Source organism: Saccostrea echinata, unplaced genomic scaffold, assembly GCF_033153115.1.
Source record: "Saccostrea echinata isolate AGI-Se365-2 ecotype Australia unplaced genomic scaffold, CSIRO_AGI_Sech_v1 ptg000032l, whole genome shotgun sequence".
NCBI classification, from domain to species: domain Eukaryota; kingdom Metazoa; phylum Mollusca; class Bivalvia; order Ostreida; family Ostreidae; genus Saccostrea; species Saccostrea echinata.
The window spans coordinates 7,069,745-7,080,816 of NW_026889781.1; the positions used below are offsets into that span (position 1 = coordinate 7,069,745).

The 11,072-nt window shown below is 33.0% G+C and overlaps 1 long non-coding RNA gene across 1 annotated transcript in view; it reads right to left on the minus strand.

The window, feature by feature from the left end:
• Nucleotides 1–9,740, minus strand: part of LOC133198008 (uncharacterized) — a 104,690-nt gene extending 94,950 nt beyond the window's left edge. The window contains exon 1 of the long non-coding RNA XR_009722481.1: nt 9,729–9,740. This is a non-coding gene — a long non-coding RNA (uncharacterized LOC133198008). The remainder of the gene's footprint in view (nt 1–9,728) is intronic.
• Between the last annotated feature and the right edge of the window lie 1,332 nt (nt 9,741–11,072).

The following is an 11,072-nucleotide window of genomic DNA, read 5'->3' on the forward strand; positions in this document are numbered from 1 at the left end:
TGTTTCCCCCTTGTATCTAAAATCTGAGGTTCGTGGAAGTGGCTCTACAACAACTCTGACTCCAATACATCAGTCAAGATCATGAAGGGAACTGTGATTAGGGAAGCTGAGGCTGAAATATGTCAGAATGGTATTAGTGCTCTTCGTATAAGAAATAACCAACGTATGAAGCTGAAGAAAAATTCAAAGAACATCTTGTGGATTTGTACCAAAGATCAACTTCTGGACTCAACGACAGTGAGAAGCATTATTATACCCGCACTTTCTAAAGAAAGTTCGGGTTTATTGTTGTTACTCATGTCCGTCCGTCCATCTGTCACACTCTTCTTTCTAAAACTCCTGTTACATTTTACACAGTAGCCTAATCATCTTTTGGGAGATGGTTGGTGGTGTCCTGTACATGTACAGTAAGGTTTCGGAATTTTCATTTTCACCCTGGAGGTCAAATGGGGGTCGAAAAATGACTTTTTTTTTATGCAGAAAGCCTCTGGTTCCCAGAATTTCTCTTACATTTTACACAGTAGCCTAATAATTTTTTTTGGAGATGGTGGGTGGTGTCATGTAGATATGCATTAAGGTTTCGGAATCCTCATTTTCACCCTGGGAGTCAATTGGGGGTCGAAAATTGACTTTTTTTAATGCAAAAAGCCCCTGGTTCCAAGAACTCCTCTTACGTTTTACATAGAAGCCTAATAATCTTTTGGGAGATGGTGGGTGGTGTCCTGTAAATGTGCATTAAGGTTTCGGAATTTCTATTTTCACCCTGGGGGTCAAATGGGGGTCAATTTAAAAAAAAATTATCAAGTTTAAACACCCTGGTTCCCAGAACATCCCTTATACATGTATTTCATGCATTAGCCTTAAATCATGACCATTTTGTAGATGATTGGTTTTTGTCCTGTGGATGTGTAAAATGGTTTCAAAATTTGCATTTCCATGTGGAGGGCAAATAGGGGCAGAAAAAAATGGCCCCTCCCTAATCCATGGGGTCATGATTTGTACAAACTTGAATCTACACTTCTTGAGAATGATTCCGTATTAATCATGGTCTTGTTGTTCTTGGAAAGAAGAATTTTGAAGATTTTTTTCCCTTAAATTCCTATATAAAACTTTGATCCCTTATTGTGACCTGAACCTTACCTCAGAGGTCATGATTTGAAAACTAGAAATATGTCGATATTATATGAATTCCCCGCCGAATGTATATTACTAATGCAACATGAAAATTTGTATGAGTGTATGAAGTTTGATGAGAATATCTTGAACAGTTCCTTTTAAAAATTAAAACTAAAATCTAAAGAAAATGGATATAGACGATAAATTCTCATCAAATTATGTATAAGTGCCTGCTTGCATGAAAATATCTTAAATTGTTTCTTTAAAACTAAGCAAAATACAAATTAAAGAGAAGGGAGGTCAAGGTCACAGGGAAGTGCAAGGTGAAAAGTTTTGATTAAGTTGAATACCTCTCACTAATACATTTCAGCATATTAGGTTTGATAAAAATATTTTGAATGATTTATTTAAAACTGAGCTTAACAATCTATTCAAGAAAAGAGAGGGCATGGTCAAAGGAAAGGTTGAGGTCAAAATGGTGATGTAGTTGAAAAGCTTACATCAGTATGTATTTGCTATTAGCATATGAAGTTTGATAAAAATATCATAAATGGTTTTTTTTTAAACGTAGATAAACACGAATTTAAAAAAGTGAGGTCAAGGTCAATGGAAAAGCCAAGGTCAAAAGAGTTGATGCAATTGATAGTTCTCAGCAGTATATGTCAGCATATGAAATTTGATAAATACATCTTGAATTGTTTATTCAAAACTGATCTAGACACTAATTAAAGAAAAGTGAGGTCAAGGTCAAAGGAAATGTCAAGGTCAAAAAGGTTGATGCAGTTGAAAAGCTTACATCAGTATGCATCAACATATGAAGTTTGATTACACTATTTTTAATGTTATCTTGAATAAAACTAGTTTAAGAAAAGTGAGGTCAAGGTCAAAGGAAAGGTTAACGTCAAAATATGTTGATGCAGTTGCATAGCTCTTATCAATATCTTTCAGCATATGAAGTTTGATAAAAATATCTTGGAGAGTTTCTTTGAAACTGAGCTTTAAAATGAGCTAAAAGCAAAGCGCGACAGAAGGACAGACGGAAGGACAGACGGAAGGATGGAAGGACAGAAGACGGACATGACAAACATTATATGCCTCGGCCACATTCGTGGCGGGGCATAAAAAACTTGAATCTACACTATATGAGGATGTTTCAATATCAAAATGACTAACAAGCAAATTCAAAGAATTGTGGTCCCCTGCTTTCCATGTCTTAGTGGATGGGATGCCATTATTTATGGCATATTGTTTCAAAAATGCACGCCCTATCATATGTCATTCAAAAGTAATCACCAAAGTTAAAATTTCTGAAAATTAGTAAAATATCAAGGTCAAGGGGTAGAAAATCATAGCATGCTGGGAAATATCTTGTTATAGGTAATTTACATGTCAAGTTTGAAAGTCATATCTCTTCTCAATCAAAAGTTATTAGAAAATATAACATTTTTGAAAAGTAGGTTAAACTTCAAGGTCGATGTCACAGAGTCAAAAGTCATGATATATTTAGAAAGGTCTTGTAACAGGTAATGTACATGTATAATATGAATGCCCTATCTTTTCTCTTTCAAATGATCAATTTAAAATAATGTGAATTTTTTTTTGAAAATTAGGTAAAACGTCAAGGTCAAGGGGTAAAAAATCATAGCATGCTCGGAAACATCTTGTTACAGGTAATGCACATGTCAAATATGAAAGTCTTATCTCTTCTCAATCAAAAGTTACAAGGAAATACAACATTTTTGAAAAGTAGGTTAATCTTCAAGGTCAATGTCACAGAGTCAAAAGTCATGATATTTCTAGAAAGGTCTTGTCACAGGTAATATACACCTACAATATGAGTGCCCTATCTTTTCTCTATTTAATGATCAATTTAAAATAATGTAATTTTTTTTTGAAAAGTAGGTCAAACTTAAAGTTCATGGGTTCAAAAATCATAGTATATTTAGAAAGTTCTTGTAGGTAATGTACATGTGAAATATGAAAGCTCTATCTCTTATTATTCAAAAGTTATGAGCAAGGTTAAATTCATTGTGACATACGGACAGACTGACTAACGGACAGATTGACAGACAAATGTGATTTAATGTCCCCAAGGTCCCTGTCGCAAAAACAGGGGGCAATAATGCCCTTGCTGTTCTTGAGAAGAAGATTTATGATGAAAAAAAAAATCCCCTGCATTTTTCTATGTAAATCTTTGGATCCCCATATGAGGCCCCATCCTACCCCAGTGGGTCATAATTTGAACAAATTTGAATCTACACGAAGTCTATGTAAACAAATTTTCAACTTTTTGGGCCCAGTCAGTGGTTCTTGATAAGACTTTTTTAAATGATACCACCAAATTTTCACTAATTCTTGTTTATCCTCCCTTGGAAGAGGATGTGTCTCTTCATTTAAACAAACTTGAATCCCCTTTACCCGAAGATGCTTTGTGGCAAGGTTGGTTGAAATTGGCCCAGTGGTTCTAGCGAAGAAGACAAAAATGTGAAAAGTTTACAGACGGACAGATGGATGACAGTCAAAATGTGATCAGAAAACCAGAAATACTCAAGTGAGCTAAAAACTTATGATCACAAGTCCTTGGAAAGAGTGACAGTATTTGAATAGCAGTTTGTTTTTTTTTTTCATGCATTGTTTTCAGAAGCTGAAAATGTATTACTTGTATCCATGTTGAAAAACTGCACATTTCAGAAAACAGTATGATTAAAAAAAGTTAATCAAGGTGCTTTGAGTAGCAAAATAAGCTAAACTGGTATAACTATTTCAACCACAGAGCTTAGTCAATTTTAAGATGCACAGACTTTTCAACTCTTAATCGTTCTAAACATATTTATATCATCATTTCTGATTCAAGGGAGAACTAGAGATATGACCAGAAGTATATCTGTTGACTAATAAAAATGTACATGACATTGTATATTGTGTTTTTTAAGTCATTTGTTTGTTTGTTGTTAAATGTCCTTCTCGGGAATTTTTCACTCATTTGGAGACATCACCACTTAAAAATAATGAAGGCGTACAAGTCGGATTTGAGGTTAACATTCATTTTAGGAGTTTTCAACAATTAAGACGTAAAGAAATAACTCCTTCCCCTCGCCCCTTCCCAGACCCCTGTTTGTCATGTATGCAAAGTAATACTTTGTTTTGACATAAAAAAATGTAAATATATACAAGTTCTTTTTGACTGAGGTGTGGAACCCCCCCCCCCCCCTCACCGGAAAAAAAAAGTTTCTGGATCTGTGCCTGTAACTGAATGTAATGTCGACAACGGGAGATTACTCTTCAGAATGTGAAATTCGTCTATTGTGGCATCTGATGATCTTTGATCCTTTTTAAACATTAACCTAACCATTTGCATTTCGGTTTATTTTACCCCAATCTATACTTAAACTTGTACTTACCGACTGTCATAGGTCTTGTCAACTTTATGAAATATAATCCAATTAAAACACAAAATGAAATAATTTCTACTGATATACATGTAATGATGTGTACACCACACTGCACAATGTGCAATCTGAAAACGATATTGGTAAAACTAGTACTAGTACTAGTAGGATTACGCAAGCCCAATGTGATGTAGAAATTCAAAAAGGTTTTCACATACATGTACAGAACAAGAACAAATTTTAAATAATCATAACAAACGATGTTTTAACATAACTTTGCCATCTAGGCCCATTTTCAAAAACAGGCAAATTGTGTGTGTGTGTGTATGTGTGTGTTCGTGTAAGGGTGTTTGTGTGAGGGTGTGTGTGTGTGTGTGTGTGTGAGTGAGGGTGTGTGTGTGTGTGTGTGTGTGTGTTGGGGGGGGGGGCAATATTGATTGGGTATTGCTTTTCAAGGAGGTTTTTGCCTAATCAAATGCTAAAAAAAATGTTTGCACATTTTGATAAATTCATCAAAAACGCTTTGAACTAAAATAATATTATTTGTTTTTGAGAAAATAAATTTAAAAAAGTTATAATTATGGGACAAAATTTATATCCACCCTTTTATGAAAACCTAATTTACATCATCAATTAAATTCTGTTATTTCAGACTGGTAATGAATTCAGTAAAGGAAATGCCTATAAGAGGCTCATAGGTCACAGGGTCAACTGAGCATTTTATGCTTGATTTGACGAATACATGTATGGTGTAAATTATAGAATTATTTTGACTTTTACCTTGGTAAGCCCAATATGGAGGAGTGTGCCTTTAGAGGCAAACACCTTAGTGTGGGTATTACTGTCCCATGACAGCATCTAGTTAGTTTTGTTTTTTGTCTCTCATGTATGTGTACAAAGGCATGTATATACAGTGTATTTTAATTGTAACAGTAAAATGGTTACTCTTGCAATTTGTATGAGTGAAGGGATTATGTCTCTCACAAAACTTTGTTGAAAATAATCATGATTTGTATTTTTTCTCCATATTTTGTAAGAGCTTAATTTTAAGTAATTTTGTACAATATTTCAGGGGGGGAGGGGGGGGTATATATAATTTATGATGTTGGTTAAATTGGCCAATGGATGTCCTTGGCTCTACAAGGATGGGAGGTGTGTGGTACCACATCCCGACTCATTTATATACGACCTGTCTAGAATAACATTGATCTCCTGACCTCCATCTTGCCAGACGTCTGCTAGACATATTCGACCTAATCCGGAGAGTATGGGCAGGTAATTTGTCGACCATTGCGACACTTGTATAAGAATTACATATCAGTCAATCGGTGTATATCCAATTGATAACACAGAAATAACATTGCTTTACATGTAGTAGCATACTATTTATACACCTAGTGGGGATGCTATATCAGGCTTGTATATTCCTTTTGGTATAGAAAAACAATCAACAGAAAATTGTAAACAATGCTAACAGCAAAAGATAAAGAGGGAGGTATAATGCCCTGGTAGTATAATGCCCTGATTGACCTGATCACATATAAATTCTAAAATATGAAGTTGTAAAGTGCTAAAACAATTTTCTTTTATATGATTATAATCCAGATACTAATTGTCTATAAGATCCATGAAAGAAAAAGCAAAAAAAAAAAAAAAAAAAAAAAAAAAAAAAAAATTATTTGACAGATGAATTTGACAGGGGTATAATCCCTGATATTGGGGTGTAATGACCTGATAACTTTATAATACAAAAATTTCACTATCAAATCGGATTTATTTTAGATATGATAAATAAAAGTTATTTAAAGAATTTTTTTGAGAAGATATGCACTATCTATTGCTCAAAAGCGCTTTTGAAAGTTAAAGAGGTATAATGCACTGATTCTTGAATGCCTTGATTGTCGTTGATGACCTGATTTCAATAATGTCTGCACTGATTTATTGAAATTTATGAAAATGTGGAATTTTATGATAATTTGATGTTCAAAATCCTTGGTTAATTTCTTTTATTGAGTTTTTTTTTTTTTTTTTTTTTTTTTTTTTTTTTTTGAAATTCATGTATTTAATACACATGCTTTTAATACAGCCGTGCATTTTGTTATTAGCGATTTTCTCTACGATTTATACAGTCCAAAATCTTAGAAGCAAACTTTGCTCGTTCTAATTAAGCGAAATTGGTACATGTAAGTTATGCTTTTTGATGAACAACACTGATATACAAGTTGTAGCCAAAACATTATTTTTGATTTACTACAAAAGAAGGAAACAAGCAGATATATTAAATATGTCCTGATGCATCACTATTTCTTAAAATCGTGATAGATCCTTAAGTTAATAACAATATTTATAGAAAAACTCGTAAAACAAATCCTTAAAATGACCAATGAATACTTAAAATACAGCCAGACTAGTGGATGAATATTAATCTTCAAACAGAGGTATACTTTCTGAGGTAATTTTAAATCATGTATAGGTTGTTATCCTTAATAATTTGTTGTTTTATAAGTTATAAAAAATCATGTGCATGTGGAAAAAAATACAAAAGTGAAAATAGAATAACATTAAATTTAGTTTTGTTTGTCAGATGCTTTTCTTTAAACTAATCAAATGATCGAATGAATAAATTTCTTCTGAAAATGTAATTGTAAGGAGGATAGTCAGAAAGTTTTCTTTAATTGTTTTAAGAAATTATTCTGAAGATAGAATTTTAATGACGAATGCACGGTTTGTAATTAATATTCACAGACACTTGACATTTTAAACCTTACTCTTAATTTATAACAATATTCCCCTACTATAATAATAGTATCGGGATATTTTTTTCAATAAAGAGAAAGGTTTAAAACGTCAAGTGCTTGTGTTAATAATGCAAAGATGTTAAATGTGCTATCTCGGGAGATGAATTCTGACATCAGCGGGGAAATATAAAAATGGTGTTGTTTATTTATTTATGATACATATAATTTCAATTAATACTTATTCGTATTACCTCATTTGAAACTATAAATAATATTATGATCACTATTAATTAATAATTCTTCTTAATCTAACTACTCCTACATTTTAAGCAGAATTCAACTAATTTTTTTTGGAATATGATAGGTGGTGTCCTATAGATGTGAAATAAGGTTTTGGAATTTTCAATTTAACCCTGGGGGCAAAACGGGGTCAAAAAAGGACATTTTTTCTTTCCTACAAAAGCCTGGTTACCAGAACTCCTCCTACATTTTACGCAGTAGCCTAATCATCTTTCGGAAGATAATTGATGGTGTCCTGTATTTGTGCCATAAGGTTTCGGAATTTTCAATTTCACCCTAGGGGTCAAATGGGGATCGAAAATGATGTTTTTCTACCAAACCTGGTTCCCAGAACTCCTAATTTAATGCAGTAGCCTAATGATCTTTTGGAAGATAATTGGTTGTGTCATGTAGATGTACGAAAAGGTTTTGGAATTTTCATTTTCACCCTTGGCGTCAAATGGGGTTCGAATAAGGCGTTTTTTTTTTTTTATTCAAAAAGACCCTGGTTCCCATAACTACTCTTACATTTTATGTAATAACCTTATCATCTTTTGGAAGATGATATTGGTGTCCCGTAGATGTGCAATAAGGTTTCGGAATTTTCATTTTCATCCTTGGGGTCAAATGGGGTAAGGGGGGGGGGGGCAAACAATGACGTTTAAAGTCTTAATGTGAAAGATTTCATGAGTTATGGTCTAGTTGTCTTTTTTTCTGAATTTGACCTTAAATGAAGAAAGGGTCTAGGTAAAAAAAAATGATGCAGCAATTTTGTGTCAGTATCTTTTATTCATGCTCCAAATTAGAATTTATAATGTCGAAGGATTTTCAGATTATGCCCTGAATTATATTTTCATCTAAAAGATTAACCTTGACTTTATAAATGGGTCAAGGTAAAAAATTATTAGCATGCACCCTTTCTCCATACCTCCTCTCCCTGTTCCAAGATTGAATTTGAAATTTCAATGGGTTCTTAAGTTATGGTTTGGAGGTGTTTTTTCTCAATTTGACATTGAATTAAGAAAGGAGTCAAGGTCAAAATTTTGGTATAGTGCATCTTGTGTAAATGTCTTCTTTCAATGTTATAAGTGTGAAATCCTAATGTCAAAGGGTTCTCAGGTTATAGCCTGGATTATATTTTTATGCTAAGATTGACCTTGACCTTAACAAAAGGAAAAGGTCTAAAAGATTCGGTGGCTTCAATCCCACCTCCATACCACCTCTCCATGTTCCAAGTTTGAAGTCTTAATGTTAAACAGTTGTCGAGTTACGGCTAGTACAAAATTTGATCGAAGAAGAAAACTGACAAAAGAATATGTAGACTAGTGTAGTCTACTTGTAGCATCAAAACTGTTGAAGGAGTAGAAATTTTATATTCTTATAAGGCATCATATAAGTAAAGTGACCAGTGAATAACGTTTTCACTACGGAATTTTCTACGTTCATTCATTTCCTTATTCATTCATTTATACGGGTGAGTGGTCAGTCAGAGTACGAGAGTGAGTGGTCAAACTGGTTTTTCTCTGTCCCCTGCGCATTCGCGCCAATACTAATTCTTGGGCACTCTAACCTTAGACTTTGGGGAGAGAAGACGCACTCTTTCCCCAACATAAATTTTTCTTACGATAATTGTGATATCCACTCTAGGATTTACGGTAAGAAATAATTGTTAAATTATTTCTTAGTATACAATTATTTTTCAGTATCTATTTGATCATTTTATTTAAATGAAGTAATTTCTAAATTATCTAAATTTGTTATTTTAAATTATTAGCATGATGTTGTGAGTGAGGTGAAAAATATTAAATACCTGTTATTATATTTCAGGTCACCCTTTTTCTGTATATAACGTAGAATATATTAAATATCGAACCCAGCAACCGTGTTGTGTTTTATTTCTTCATCTTTATACTTATACAAGGCTGTGACATTACTTTCGTATTTATATTCATTTAAATAAAAATAACATCAATTCAATTTGATAAAGCTTTAATTTTTCACACTTTGAAAGACTAAATGATGTAAACACATAGTCCTGTTCAGTGTTCATCTGTTGAGAGAGGAAGGACAAATGCAGTGTTGAAACGATATGACTAAAGTGTATCGTGATATGATATACTTGGACTGTATCTTGATTTGTACCACAATGTTTAACCTTTCATAATTTTTAAAATAATTTGTTCTGAAATGAAAAATTCTCTATCACAATGTGATTTCAATGATAAAAGTTGTAGATTAATCATCTGTTCAGTTAACAAATGCACAATGTATATTTAATAAACTCTAAACACAACTAGTGCTTGTTGTAACGGGAACCGTTACAGATGTTCCCCAAACGGCTCCCCGATCCTTTATGATGCCCCATTCCCTACAAGCTTCAATAAATTAGACAATACTTTTGTAATATAGATGGACACTTTATTTTTAAGGGAATTTCATTGGAAAGCTACTCCAATATAGCCATAAGGGTATTAGCCAATCAAATTTCCGCGCATGTGCTTGCACATGTTTTCTTCATTTTTCACTTTAATTTTCTTATAGTGTCTCACAATACATACTTTTGTGTTAAATATTAAAGAATTTCATTGAAAAATAAGAGAGATGTAACCCTTTAAGTATTAGACAATCAGAATTCAGCATACACGCATGCATGGCCTTGCATTCAATTTTGATAGCATCGTAATGTAGGAGCTCTATGTGCCTATCCATGTCGTAAATTTCATCCTGTTTTATTGAAAACCAAGGGAGTTATAGACATTTAAAGTTTCAACCAATCAGATTGCAGCACCCCTGCATGCACGTGTTTTCACGCGCCTACCAACTGAGCTACCTTGAACAGTATGACAATATACCGAGAAAGCCAACGACGATGACAGAGAATGAACAAATTATGAACGGAAAATGTAAATTGAGTCTTTGGCTTGAGAGATGACTCAGAGATACTGATTAAAGATTGAAATTATTTTGAAATAGTCAATACATTTTTTACGATCGACGTTTTGACGGGCCTGCATTTCCAAATAAAAAGAGAGAATTTCTAGCTAATAGGCCTTTGGAAAACATGCAGAAAATCAGGTCCCTGTGTATTTAGGAACGAATTGTAAGAACTATTTAAAGCCATGTATGGCGTTTTTTTAATAAGTTCAGACCACCTAAATTAAAAGATCTTTCTATTTGTTTTATTACTTATATATATTACCTATATAAAATATGACTTTCCTGTAAATTACACAATTTAAATCAGTCACATTTCAAAGATATTTGAAATTTAAAACAATAACCATTTTAATTTCCGATTCCGCATTTAATTAACAGACACAGTTTTTTTTTTAAATCAATCTATACTATGGAAACATGAGGTTATTCAAGTTCAAAATCGGTGAAAAATTTAATTTCAATGTAAATAACATATATCATGTTAAGCTACACTCAATCTCGTATTTTTATTTTTTAACTCAGATACGCCCCCTCCCCCTTTCAATTAGCCCCCCCCCCCTCCCTTTCAATTTGCTTTCGACGCCTATGTGCTCCTGGGAAAAAAGTCATGCAT